Source organism: Neofelis nebulosa, chromosome 4 (genome assembly GCF_028018385.1).
Source record: "Neofelis nebulosa isolate mNeoNeb1 chromosome 4, mNeoNeb1.pri, whole genome shotgun sequence".
Classification (NCBI taxonomy): Eukaryota; Metazoa; Chordata; class Mammalia; order Carnivora; family Felidae; genus Neofelis; species Neofelis nebulosa.
The window spans coordinates 11,375,552-11,387,843 of record NC_080785.1 but is presented as its reverse complement, the minus strand read 5'-3'; the positions used below and the strand labels follow the sequence as shown (position 1 = coordinate 11,387,843).

Here is a 12,292-nt window from a genome sequence, read left to right as displayed (position 1 = left end):
TTCCGTCTCAATTCCCTCACTTGCCAAACTGAGGAGATACTATCTAACATCACAAAGTTGTTGCAGTGGCTAAATCAAGAGTAGGCACGAAGCACTTAGAATAGTTTTCAATAAATCTCAGCTATTTCAAAGTCATTGTTTTGTCATGGCAAACACAAAAAATAAAGGAGGTGGCCTTAATGTGTGAACAATGCACTTGTAAGAGGAGACGAGCTCTGTTGCCCGTCTGTAATTATTATTTAATTTCATTAGATAAACCAATAGAGAAAACAAGAGGCAGAAGGCACATTATAATTTCCATGTGGTACTTTTTATAAGAAATACCTTCATATAATTTCACCTCTGTCTACACCACTCCTTTTCAACCTCAATGTCCATTTTAAGGGCCAGTCTACACAGCAGTGTGGGACATCACCTTCTCAGTGTCTCAAGGCTGCTGTGAAAACACAGACCAAGGAAGTGCACACAGAGGTTATCACATGAAAGAAAAACGAGTATGACCAAATCATTATTTGTCTTAAAAATGCTGTAATTTCACTGCTTTATTCTACATCCTAGCCCCTCCATAAATTCCACAATTCAGAGTGCTGCTTGCTTTGGACATACTATCTAAGTCAAAATCAGAAGCCTATCTCCCGAATCCAAGTTGGACATCACAGCTGGTTTAAAAGTTATTGGAAAAAGGTAATTTTGTGGTAATTTCCAATCCTCAATGAATCTTTAAAAGTCTTACTCACTTAAGAAATGGACTGTCCAATTTTTGGCAACATTGGCCATTGAAGTAACAGGAGCTAGGCTGCCATGTGTATGCCGTAGAGATAAATTAGAACTCATTCTGTAGGAACCCTCTCACCCAACTTTCTCTCTTTTCCTTAAGAGAGAACTTAACAAGAGACAGCATAAAAGGAGTTTTGGGGACGCCTGGGTGGTTTGGTTGGTTAAGCATCTGACTCTTGATTTCGGCTCAGGTCATGATCTCATGAGTTGGTGAGATCGAGCCGTGTGTTGGGCAATGCGCTGACAGCGTGGAGCCTGCTTGAGATTCTCTCCCTCTCCCTCTCTCTTTTTCTGCCCTTCCCTTCTTCTCTCTCTCTGTCCCCTCCCCACCTTTCAAAATACATAAACATTAAAAAAAAAGTTTTTGAAACCAGGCAGTTTTCTTCCCATTAAAATTGCTTCTCTTTATGTCCTTCTTCTGAGAGCTGAAGGTTGATGTCTCAGTAGCGCTGAGTATTAACAAACAACCTCATTCTATTCTTTAAGTAACTCAGGAAAAAAAATGCATTCTGAAAGGATAGATACCACTTCCTCAAATGAGGAAGGTTGGTATCGAAATGTTAGCATAAATACTGTACTTTTGCAAGTGCAAGAACGATATATAGGATATATATGCTTTTAAACCAAACTAGCCCATTTTAACCTTCCACTTCTCAGATGCTAATGAATAAATAATATTTCTAGTCCTTTCTCTCCCAACCCAAACTTATAGACTAAAATAAAATCAATTAAAAAACTCAGAGTAACTCTGCTCTGTGAGAAGTCAGCATGGTGTGGCAGATGGAGAAAGCGCGGGCAGAGCAGAAAGAGCACAATATTAAGGCCAATATCATGTTTTATGACCTCACAGAAATCTCGTTCTCCAGGCCCGTTTGAATATAATAAAGTGCTCTTCCCTTGCCCATCGTGATTAAACTTGTTAATGCAAATGCAACGTGCCCAAGTGCCCAATATGTTCTTCTGGTATTTCTGACCGAATGGGAAGCTTTTAGATTAATCTGCTTTTAGAAATGCTAACAACATTATAAAGTGAGGAGTGATGGGGCGGCGACATGCAAGAACCAGGGCAGAAGCGAAGAGAAAGCTCCTGCACGTGGGGGCACTGGATCTGGGGGCACCCGGAGTTGCTGCTGGAATGGAGCAGCGTCCAGATTTACCACTGCAGACCTTAAGTCCAGGTTATGACAAGTCTTCTAAGCACTTAAAACTTAAATGAATATGGAGTGGATAATGAGATTTTTTTTTCTCTCTAAAACCTAAGTCTGATGAATGACGCCTAGAAGTATCATTAGTCATTTTTATGAGTGCTCAGCTCAGCAATATGAGGCTTTTTTTTTTCATACCTAAAAGAAAGATTTTCTTTGTTTTGGCTTCTCAAGGATGGTGACACATCCCCTTTTGAAAGAAATGTCATCCCTATAAAAATAGCTAAGATAATATAGTTTCTTCCTAAATAATAAAAAGTACACTGTGAATGTATTTTAAGGTATAAAACCATGGATTTATGTTAATAACTGTATCCCCTAATTAGGTTCTTAGATATTATTTGCAACAACCAAAATGATTAGTTTTTCTTAAAATACATGTATATGTGATAATGAATTGGTTATAGTTCATAAAAAGATAAATGACAGATATACAACCGTGTATACTAGAAATCACTTTTATTTGATGAGAATAAAAAATAAATCAATCCTGTTACACAACTGTCTGAAGGAATCTAGAATTAATAATCATTATGACTGGGGCAGGCACCTGAGTGGCTCAGTCAGTTAAGCATCTGACTTCGGCTCAGGTCACGATCTCACAGCTCATGGGTTCGAACCCCACATTGGGCTCTGTGCTGACAGTTTGGAACCTGGAGCCTGCTTTGGATTCTGTGTCTCTCTTACTCTTTGCCCCTCCCCTGTTCACACTCTGTCTCTCTCTCTTTCAAAAATGAATGAACATTAAAAAAAAAAAAGCATGGATATGCAAGTGCTGTTACAAAAAATAATCATTATGAGTGAGCCTTAAAAAAAAAGATAATGGGGCGCCTGGGTGGCGCAGTCGGTTAAGCGTCCGACTTCAGCCAGGTCACGATCTCGCGGTCCATGAGTTCGAGCCCCGCGTCGGGCTCTGGGCTGATGGCTCGGAGCCTGGAGCCTGTTTCCGATTCTGTGTCTCCCTCTCTCTCTGACCCTCCCCCGTTCATGCTCTGTCTCTCTCTGTCCCAAAAATAAATAAAAAACGTTGAAAAAAAAATTAAAAAAAAAAAAAAAAACTTTACACACTGAAACCCCTATAGTCTGAACCACCACTCATATGAAATATGGGCTTTAAACAGCTGTTGAATGAACATTCAAGCTCTCGATCAAAGTCCTGTTTTCCAGCCAAGATTCATTCGCTTACTCTCTCACTCAACAAATGTTTCTTGAGGGTCAACTATGCATCAGGCACTATGGGTGAAGCAACAATGTCTGACCTCATGGAGCAGACAATACAGGTGGGAAAGACAGACAAGAAAGCAAATAACATACTACACAATGCATGCTACTAATGAAAGTTTCAGGTACAGTAATAAAAATACATGGGGAAAGGGCGCCTGGGTGGCGCAGTCGGTTAAGCGTCCGACTTCAGCCAGGTCATGATCTCGCGGTCCGTGAGTTCGAGCCCCGCGTCAGGCTCTGGGCTGATGGCTCGGAGCCTGGAGCCTGTTTCCGATTCTGTGTCTCCCTCTCTCTCTGACCCTCCCCCGTTCATGCTCTGTCTCTCTCTGTCCCAAAAATAAAATAAAAAACGTTGAAAAAAAAAAAGATAAGAAAAAGTACATTATATTATTGTTTGACTCAAATATTTTTTCTATTATTTGCAAGCTCAGAAGTTGCCACAGATAAACTTCTGACAAGAACTATAAAGGGTCTTGTTTCCATTTAAAAAAGGCATTTAATAATTAAGGTTTTGCTTTTAAAAATAATAATCCTGAGGTAAAAACTGTTTCCATGTTTAAAAATATGCACATTTGCAGATGGACATTTTTTTTTCTCATGGAAGATGGTCTTGAAATTATAATAGTCAGTACCTGATAACTAAATCCCATGAACATATTATAGGTTTGCTTAAAAACTATTTTCATATTCAATTTGAAGATGAGAGTCACCTTGAGTTATTTCTTATGACTTCAATGTGAAATGGAGGAAAAATCATTTATACGGTGAATAGTAAATGTTCTATGAAATACACCCAGAGAGCCCTTGAATCATGCCAGGAGAGTTAGAGGGGCAGAGCGTGAGTAGGGCTGGAACTGTACAACAACTCTACACAGATGAAATATTTGGCATTAGAAAAAAATAAAATTATGGTCAAAATTCCATATGTAGCAAAAATTACTATTAGGATACAAATAAAAGTACCTTCAAATTCAATTTCTTAACCAAAGATTTTATCCATAACTTTAAACAACACAGCTCCAAGTCTTAAAAAAATAAAGGAAAGAAAAATCTTCAAGGAATAATGAAAACAATATAAAATATTAAGACTAACAAAATCTCATGTTCACTCCAGACTCAGATATTCAACTGCCACTCAAGATCCCTAGGTGAAGTTTCAATGGCCATCTCTGACTTAACACAGCTGAATCAATCCTAGTTCCTACCCACAGCCCATCCTCTTCCCCTCCCCACTTTCAGTGTGTCAGTAAATGGTACCACCATCCACCAAGCCCAAGACTAAACTGATTATTCTATTCAACAAAGGGTATCATGAACAAAGCTAATAGATGATGTGATGAGAAAAGACATTTTGTAATGTTCAGAGTTGACAGCGGATTCATCTTTAAAATATATAAGAAACATAGCAATAAAAATTTGACACTATCCCCAACAGAAAAAATGAGTTAACACTAACAAGTGGGATTAAGGAGCGAGCATGCTTGTCGTGATGAGCAATGAGTGGTGAATCAGTATACTATATACCTGAAACTAATATAACACTTTATGGTAACTGTACTGGAATTAAATGAAAACAAAACAAAATAAATATATATATATATATAAACACTCCTAATGTAAAAAAAAATAACAAGCATATGAAGAGATGCTAAGACTCATTAGTAATGACAGAAATACAAATGAACATACCAAGATATCACCTGATTCTTATATACTTTATATCCAGAAGTTTGGATAATGTGAAGTGTTGGTGGGGATATGGGGATAATTTTTAAAACACAATAAAAATTTAAAAACCCCCCACATACTGCTGGTTTGGTAAAAGCATTCTAGAGGGCAATCTGGAACCGGTTAAATAAACATATACCCTATGATCTAGCAATCCTTTTCTAGCTATATATGTGTCAAAGAAAAGCTCACTCAAGTCCATAAAGGTATATATGACGGGGGTTCCTTACATTATTAGCAGGGGTGGAGCTGGGTGGGATCGGAGGGGGTGATTCAAGGTTTGGAAGCAATTTGGTGCCCGGTATTCAGAGTGGATGGGCAAATATACTAGATGTCCAACATACAATGCTATGAAAAACCTAAAAAGGACAGATGTATATACAGCAGCACAGAAAGATCTTACTGAAAGATCTTGCTGAGTAAAAAGGTAATCAGAAAAGACATGGAGAAAATGCACACTGCTAAGCAAAACAAGCCAGTGTGAAAAACTACATGCTGTAATGATTTCCATTATATGACATTTGAGAAAAGACAAAACTTTAGCAAGAGTAAATGAGTGGTTCCCAAGGGTGTGAGGAAAGGTGAGGGTCAGTGATTAGCGGAAACCCAGGGGACTAATAGCAGGATGAACCTATACTGCAAGACACTGTCACGGTGGACGCGTGACAGTATGAGTTTGTCATAACCTACAGAACGGTACCAAGAAGACAAAGAATGAACTTTATTGTATGCAAACTTAAAGAACCACTTAGGAGGTTCAGGGGATCTTGGAGAAAACTGCAGGGTGTGATAGGAGAACCTCACTGTACTACAAATATAAGGAACAATCTCAATGAAGGCAGAAGGAAAAAAAGGTGCTGACCTACCTAGCTTTGGAAATGAATGGTCTCTAAGAGTATAGGCAAAGGAACTACGTGAGCACTGTACTCTGGTTGATAAAAGTTTCCTATACGTGTGCAAGTTAACAGTTCTAATAGTGCTATGCATGTATACTGAAGTTAAAGAATTAAATAAATGGTAGAGGGTGAGATCCAGGTTCCTCAGTGATGGAGTGGGGGATTACAGGCAAGCAAGGGGAATAAGCTAGAATGATCCCTGCAGTAATGGATTCGGGTTGGAAACATCAGCAAAAACTCATGTTTAATTTAATACAGATGCATATATAAATATGTAAAATATGTATAAATGCAGGTATATACATAGGTTCATATACACACCTATATTTCCTGGCTGAGAGGATGTAGAGAAATGACACCCCAGTAGTAATAAGCACACCTAGCATCCAGAATTTGGCTTCTAATACCATTCCCTAACAAAAGGAAACAGAACTCTAAAGAGAAATGGATGATTCTAGAACTAGGGCAGGAAATATACAGGATGAACCTATAGCATCTTGTAGTATGAAGAAAATCTACACATGCATGCATGTATGGGACAGATGGACACACACAATTTTGGGGGCTAATTCAAAGGGGCACAGGACCCAAGTGAAAGAGTTCCCAACAGCCAAAACTGAAACAGCTTGAAAAACCAAATAAATGAAATACTATTAGAATACAAATCAATATACAGAAAAAATATTCATTAGCCTGAGAAAAATAAATTATTGAATACATTTTTAAATGGGGGAAAAAGAGAGAAATTCCATACACAAAAATTCCAAATAAATTATGTTAACTACCCTAATGGAGTGGCAGTATAACTGTCCCCACCCCTTAAGTGCAAGCTGCACATATTGCTTTCCTTCCAGAGTAAATATGGAAGGGGTATGGGTGGGAAAGGCAGGGCAACTTTAAAGTGGAAAAGGCTGACACACACTGCTTTTAGCTAGGTGATCAAGGTTAGCAAAAATAGCGGTAAGTCATACTGCTTGTATGTACCTTTGGGCTAATGTGATAAAAATAGTACTTTAACTCTTCCTCTCTAAAACATATGGACCCAGTCTAATCATGAGAAAAACATCAGATGCATTCTATACAGAGCATCCTACATTATGTCTGACCAGGACTCCTCAAAACTGCCAAGGTCAACAAAAACAAGGAATGTCTGATAAAAACGTCACAATCAAGAGAAACTTAAGGAGACATAATATCTAAAATGTTACATGGGATCCTCAGTGGGATTCTGGAATAGAAAAAGGACATCAAGTTAAAAAGTAAGGACCTATGAACAAACTATGGACTTTCGTTAACAGTAAGTCAGTATTAAGTATAATAAATGCACCATACAATAGATTAGTAATAATAAGGAGAACTATGTGTGTGGGATAAGGAGACATATATGCAAATTCTTTGTACTATTCACTTAATCACTCTAATCTGTAAGTCTAAAACTATTTTTAAAAGTCAGTCTGTTATGGGGTGCCTGGGTGGCTCAGTCGGTTGAGCGTCCGACCTCGGCTCAAGTCATGATGTCGCAATTTGTGTGTTTGAGCCCCACGTCGGGCTCTGTGCTGACAGCTCGGAGCCTAGAGCCTGCTTCGGATTCTGTGTCTCCCTCTCTCTCCGCCCCTCCCCCACTTGTGCTCTGTCTCTATCAAAATAAATAAAATATAAAAAAAATTTTTTAAAAAGTAAGTCTGTTACTAAAAATATATAATTATCTACAAAGGTAATAAGGTAAAAAAAAAAAGTCATTTACGTAAAGTACATATACACACAACCCAAAATCAGAAAAGAAGAAGAAAAACTGAGAAGAGCATATGCAACTGACATTATAGACAAAGGGGAAATACCACTAATACATAGAGAGAGGGTCTAACAGTAACAGAAAAAAATTAGGCCAATAACTTTAGAGAAAAATGGACAGTCCAGAGAAAAAGAATTTAAAAATATAAGAATATGCTCAATCTCACTGATAACAAGAAAAATGTAAACCAAAACTATTTTGGGATTTTTTTTTTAATGTTTATTTATTTGTGAGAGAGAGAAAGAGAAAGAACGTGAGCGGGGAAGGGGCAGAGAGAGAGAGAAACACAGAATCCGAAGCAGGCTCCAGGCTCTGAGAGATCAGCACAGAGCCTGACGCGGGGCTCGAACCCATGAACCGGGAGAACCCATGACCTGAGCCCAAGTGGGACGTTTAACCGACTGAGCCACTGGGATGCCCCTTTATAGATAGGTAAGGCTGAGAAGAAACAGGCACTCTTACCACCGCAGTGCACAACACTATCGTGGAGCACTTGAAACACGTCAGACGCTTAGAGCCAGTGATCATGATTCTAGGGCTCTAACCGAAGATACACTGGCAAAAATACAAAAAGGCAGGTAAAAAACAACAATTATTCGCTGTACTGCATCGCATCACTGTAGTCCTGGCTTACAGACAAAATGAAACATCAATGGAGTACATCAGAGAGACCAGAAACAGATCCACATGTACACAGATAGCTGATTTTTGACAAAGCTACAAAGGCAATACAGTGGGGACAGAATAGTCTTTACGACAAATGGTGCTGGAAAACTAGATACCTAAATACAAATAAAGGAATGTCAATCCATACCTCACATGGTATACAGAAAATAACTCAAAATGGATCACAGTTCTAATGTAAAACCTAAAACTACAGAACTTCTAAGAGAAAACATAAAAGGAAACTCCTGTAACCTTGCGCTGGATAAGATTTCTTAGACAAAACACCAAAAGCAGGATCCATAACCTAAAGGATGGATAAAGTGGACTTCATCAAAATTTTAAAACTCTGCTCATCAAAAGAGTATTTCCCTGTTGTCCTGAGTCTAAAAGCAAGTATAAGTAGGACCTCATGTTACCCTAGTTTTGTCAAGTCAATCAATTTAGCAGCTACAAGCGTTCCCTTTAATGCCCAGATTATGGTCTCTAACTATTCTTTCTTAATAAAAGGGTCCCTCGGAGAAATTCCAGGACTCAGCCGGGAAATGTACAAGATGAGCCAGGAACATACTATAGAGACAGAAAAGCAAGACAGTTATCAGACTGGAGGGTTTGTGTCAAAAGGATTCATTCAGACGCCAAACTGAATATGTTCCCGCTGGCCAAAGGTAGGACACTTTGAGTAGCAATAAGGATAAGAACTAGAATGGCCCAATTGTACATATCACATATGCTAAAATCCACCAGCTCAAAGAAGACTAGCTGATCAGTGTTGAAGACGCTGGGGAATCAGCAGGGTGGCCGCGGGAGACGCCTTGACGGTGTGTCCCCAGAGCAGCGGGCAGGGGGATGGGGCAAGCCAGGACCGCTAACACCGAGAGGGACTGTGGTGCGGCGCCTCCCACAGGGGGAAGTCCACATCAAACCTAGAAAGACAGATCACTGAACAACCCCGAGCGTCAGCTGTACCCAAGGCGATTTCAGCAGTGTAAGGTCCCGTGGTGGATTTTCAGCCGGAACCGAGCCAGGCATTTTTTTTTTTTTTTTAACATTTATTTATTTTTGAGACAGAGAGAGACAGAGCATAAACGGGGAAGGGTCAGAGAAAGAGGGAGACACAGAATCCGAAACGGGCTCCAGGCTCTGAGCTGTCGGCACAGAGCCCGACGCGGGGCTCGAACTCACGGACCGCGAGATCGTGACCTGAGCCGAAGTCGGCCGCTTAACCGACTGAGCCACCCAGGCGCCCCCCGAGCCAGGCATTTTTAGCTGAGACATCAAGAGGCAGTTAAAGCAGGGCTGGAACAGCCAGGGGGGCTGATTTCCAAGGGAACCCCCAGGCTCCATATGCTCTTTGCAGCGTCCTCCCCAAGCTCGCATTGTTTGCAGGAGAACCTGCATCAAACCTTGATCTGCAGCCCTTCCTCAGGCCTTCAAGACCCTCAAACCTTACCGCGGACCTTGCATTTGGTGGAAGCGCAGCCACGACTGTGGGAAAAGAGCCGCAAGATGCCGTGGCACACGGACGACAGAATGAGACGGGTCCTGCAAGATGGCCAAATTTTCACTGGCAACCTTAAGGCTTTTGACAAGCATATCTTTGTGACGCAGATGAATTCGGGAAGATCTGAGCTAAAGATTGCCAAGCAGCCATAGAGTGAAGAAAGGGAGTTTGGGGTCTGGTGTGGCTACATGGGAAAAACTTGGTTTCCATGACTCCCCGGAGACACGGGCATCGTGGCATCCCACTTGCTGGAGCTGCAGGAGGCCCTGGGGTCAGCAAGGCAGCTGGCAGAGGAGTGTGACTGGTGTTCCAATCCCCCAGACTCCTACTGGATGAGCAGACACTGTCTGAGGGGCCGGGGGCCATCCCAACAGGTAATGAGTGACTTCCCCCCACCCACTCCTGCGGGCCGAACAACACCACCTCCAGGCATTATGGCTCCTTCACCTGGTATAAGACCACCCGTGGGCCCACCAGCTGGGCTTCCCCCTGCTTGAGGGACACCAATAGGCATGCCCCCTCCAGGAACGAGACCCCCTCTGCCAGGAATTAGTGGTTCAACATCCTCCTGGAATGCAGCCACCAAGACTCTAGGATACTATCAATCCTTCTTAAATCGCTTTTTTTCTCTGCACTGTATCTTGTGAAACTGTGTAGAGTGTTTGTGAGCCTTTGTTCCCTCAAATTGCATTAATATTAGCCAATAAATGCATATAACAATAAAAAAAAGAATGTTAGGGAATCAATTCCTTATTTTGAAACATAGTAGATAAGAGAAAAAAGAATTAAGTGCATATCCTGCTTTCCTTTACAGACTATTCCGCAGGATAACTTAGTAGCTGGTCTGAGGGAAGCTTCTCTTTATAGAGGTATTTCAGGCAATAATGAAGTAATAATGGCAGAATAGTTTAGGATGACCATTGAGCAGCCACTAATAAGGTCATGGAGGCGCATGATGACGACATCACAATAAAGACCAAGCCAATGTTGTCATGTAATGTCCCCTTTTTCAGAAGTCTCCCCTCAGGTTTTGTGTTGTTTCTGATCATAGCTCTAGAACTAACTAAAAATAACAAAAATTCAAAGGAAAATAGAAAGCATTTAATGACACCAAGCCACGCAATGAGCCCAGAATGTGAAAATTCCATAGAACAAATGACAAAGTTTCTTCAGCGAAAATACTGAGGAGGGGAAGAAAAAGAGGAAGGAGAAGAAAAAGAGAAATGGAGACAGCGACAGACAAGGGGACCTACTTTTTAAAAGAATGACAAAAAAAATCCATTGCAATGTACAGACCTTGTTTGGATCTCGGATCACGGCAAATGGTAAAGACCTCTTACAACAATGGAGGAAATGGAAACACCTTATCACATTAAGTAATTATTTTTAACTTCTATGGGGTGTGAAAATGGGATTGTAATTATGGTTTTTAGGAGTCCTTTTCTTTTACAGATGTGTACAAAAATATTTTTAGTGGTCATGAAAACAATACACAATTTGCAAAGGATATACAAACAAAAAGATAAATTATGTATTAGGAATAGTTCCTTATGTGATGGAAAGGGAATCCTAGAGGGGAACTGGATTTGAATCAACAAATCCTAACCAAATGGTGAAACAAAGTGACCAAGGATGACAATGTGCCAATAATGTGTGATTAATTCAGCCCTTTCCAGTTGAAGCCCAAAAGGAAAGAAACCAAACCAAACCAAACAAAACAAAACCAGCTTTCATATACATGGCCTTGAACACTGTAACGTTCATGAAATGTATGTGCATTATCATTCCAGTTGCACATGGAGAAACTGAGACTCACTCAGCATTCCCAGGAGCCGCGGCCAGTAAACACCACAGTTAGGACTTAACCTCCCACACAGAGCCAGAAGCCCTATGACACCTATGTACGCGTTGAGTAATTTGAAAATTTCAGACCTAACAAAGCACAGGATAATAGACACCACGTTGCTTCTGCATACGTTTGCTCATTAAATATCTATCCTATAATTAACTGTGATATACGGTCTCTTTCTAGTTCCCTTTGTAATGATTCTGAATGTTTCCTTTGAGTACAACTCCTGTCCCAAAGAGCCTTGTTGTAATAAACTTCTATTTTAGACATAAATGCATTTTTTCATGTAAAAGGCATTGTAGATAAAAGGAAGAGAGGACAAGATTTGTAGCATTAATTTTTTTTAATGTTGCACATCAACATTTTTATGCTAAGTAGTAAGTTAGAATTTGGTTCATAAAATTGTTTTAAATGAAGTGTGTGTTAAAGATAAGGCGGATTTAAAGAATTATGCACTATTTGGTTTTAGAAATGAAATTTTTTACGGCAGCCTACTGGATGGTATGCAGGATTAAGTGTTGCTGCTAATAATGTTGGGGCCATATTTAACACTATTTAAAGATCTGTTATGAACGTGGCTGCAATGAATTGGTGTTTACAAGGGCAGGAATACTTGCATCTAAGAGGTAAGTGCCATGAACAGAATATAAGGTC

General features: G+C 40.1%; 1 protein-coding gene and 1 pseudogene across 12 annotated transcripts in view; one reads left to right on the top strand and one right to left on the bottom strand.

The window, feature by feature from the left end:
• Positions 1 to 12,292, bottom strand: part of TPK1 (thiamin pyrophosphokinase 1) — a 354,405-nt gene that overhangs the window by 109,842 nt on the left and 232,271 nt on the right. The gene's annotated exons all lie outside the window — the stretch shown is intronic.
• Positions 9,795 to 10,383, top strand: LOC131508317 (small nuclear ribonucleoprotein-associated protein N-like; annotated as a pseudogene).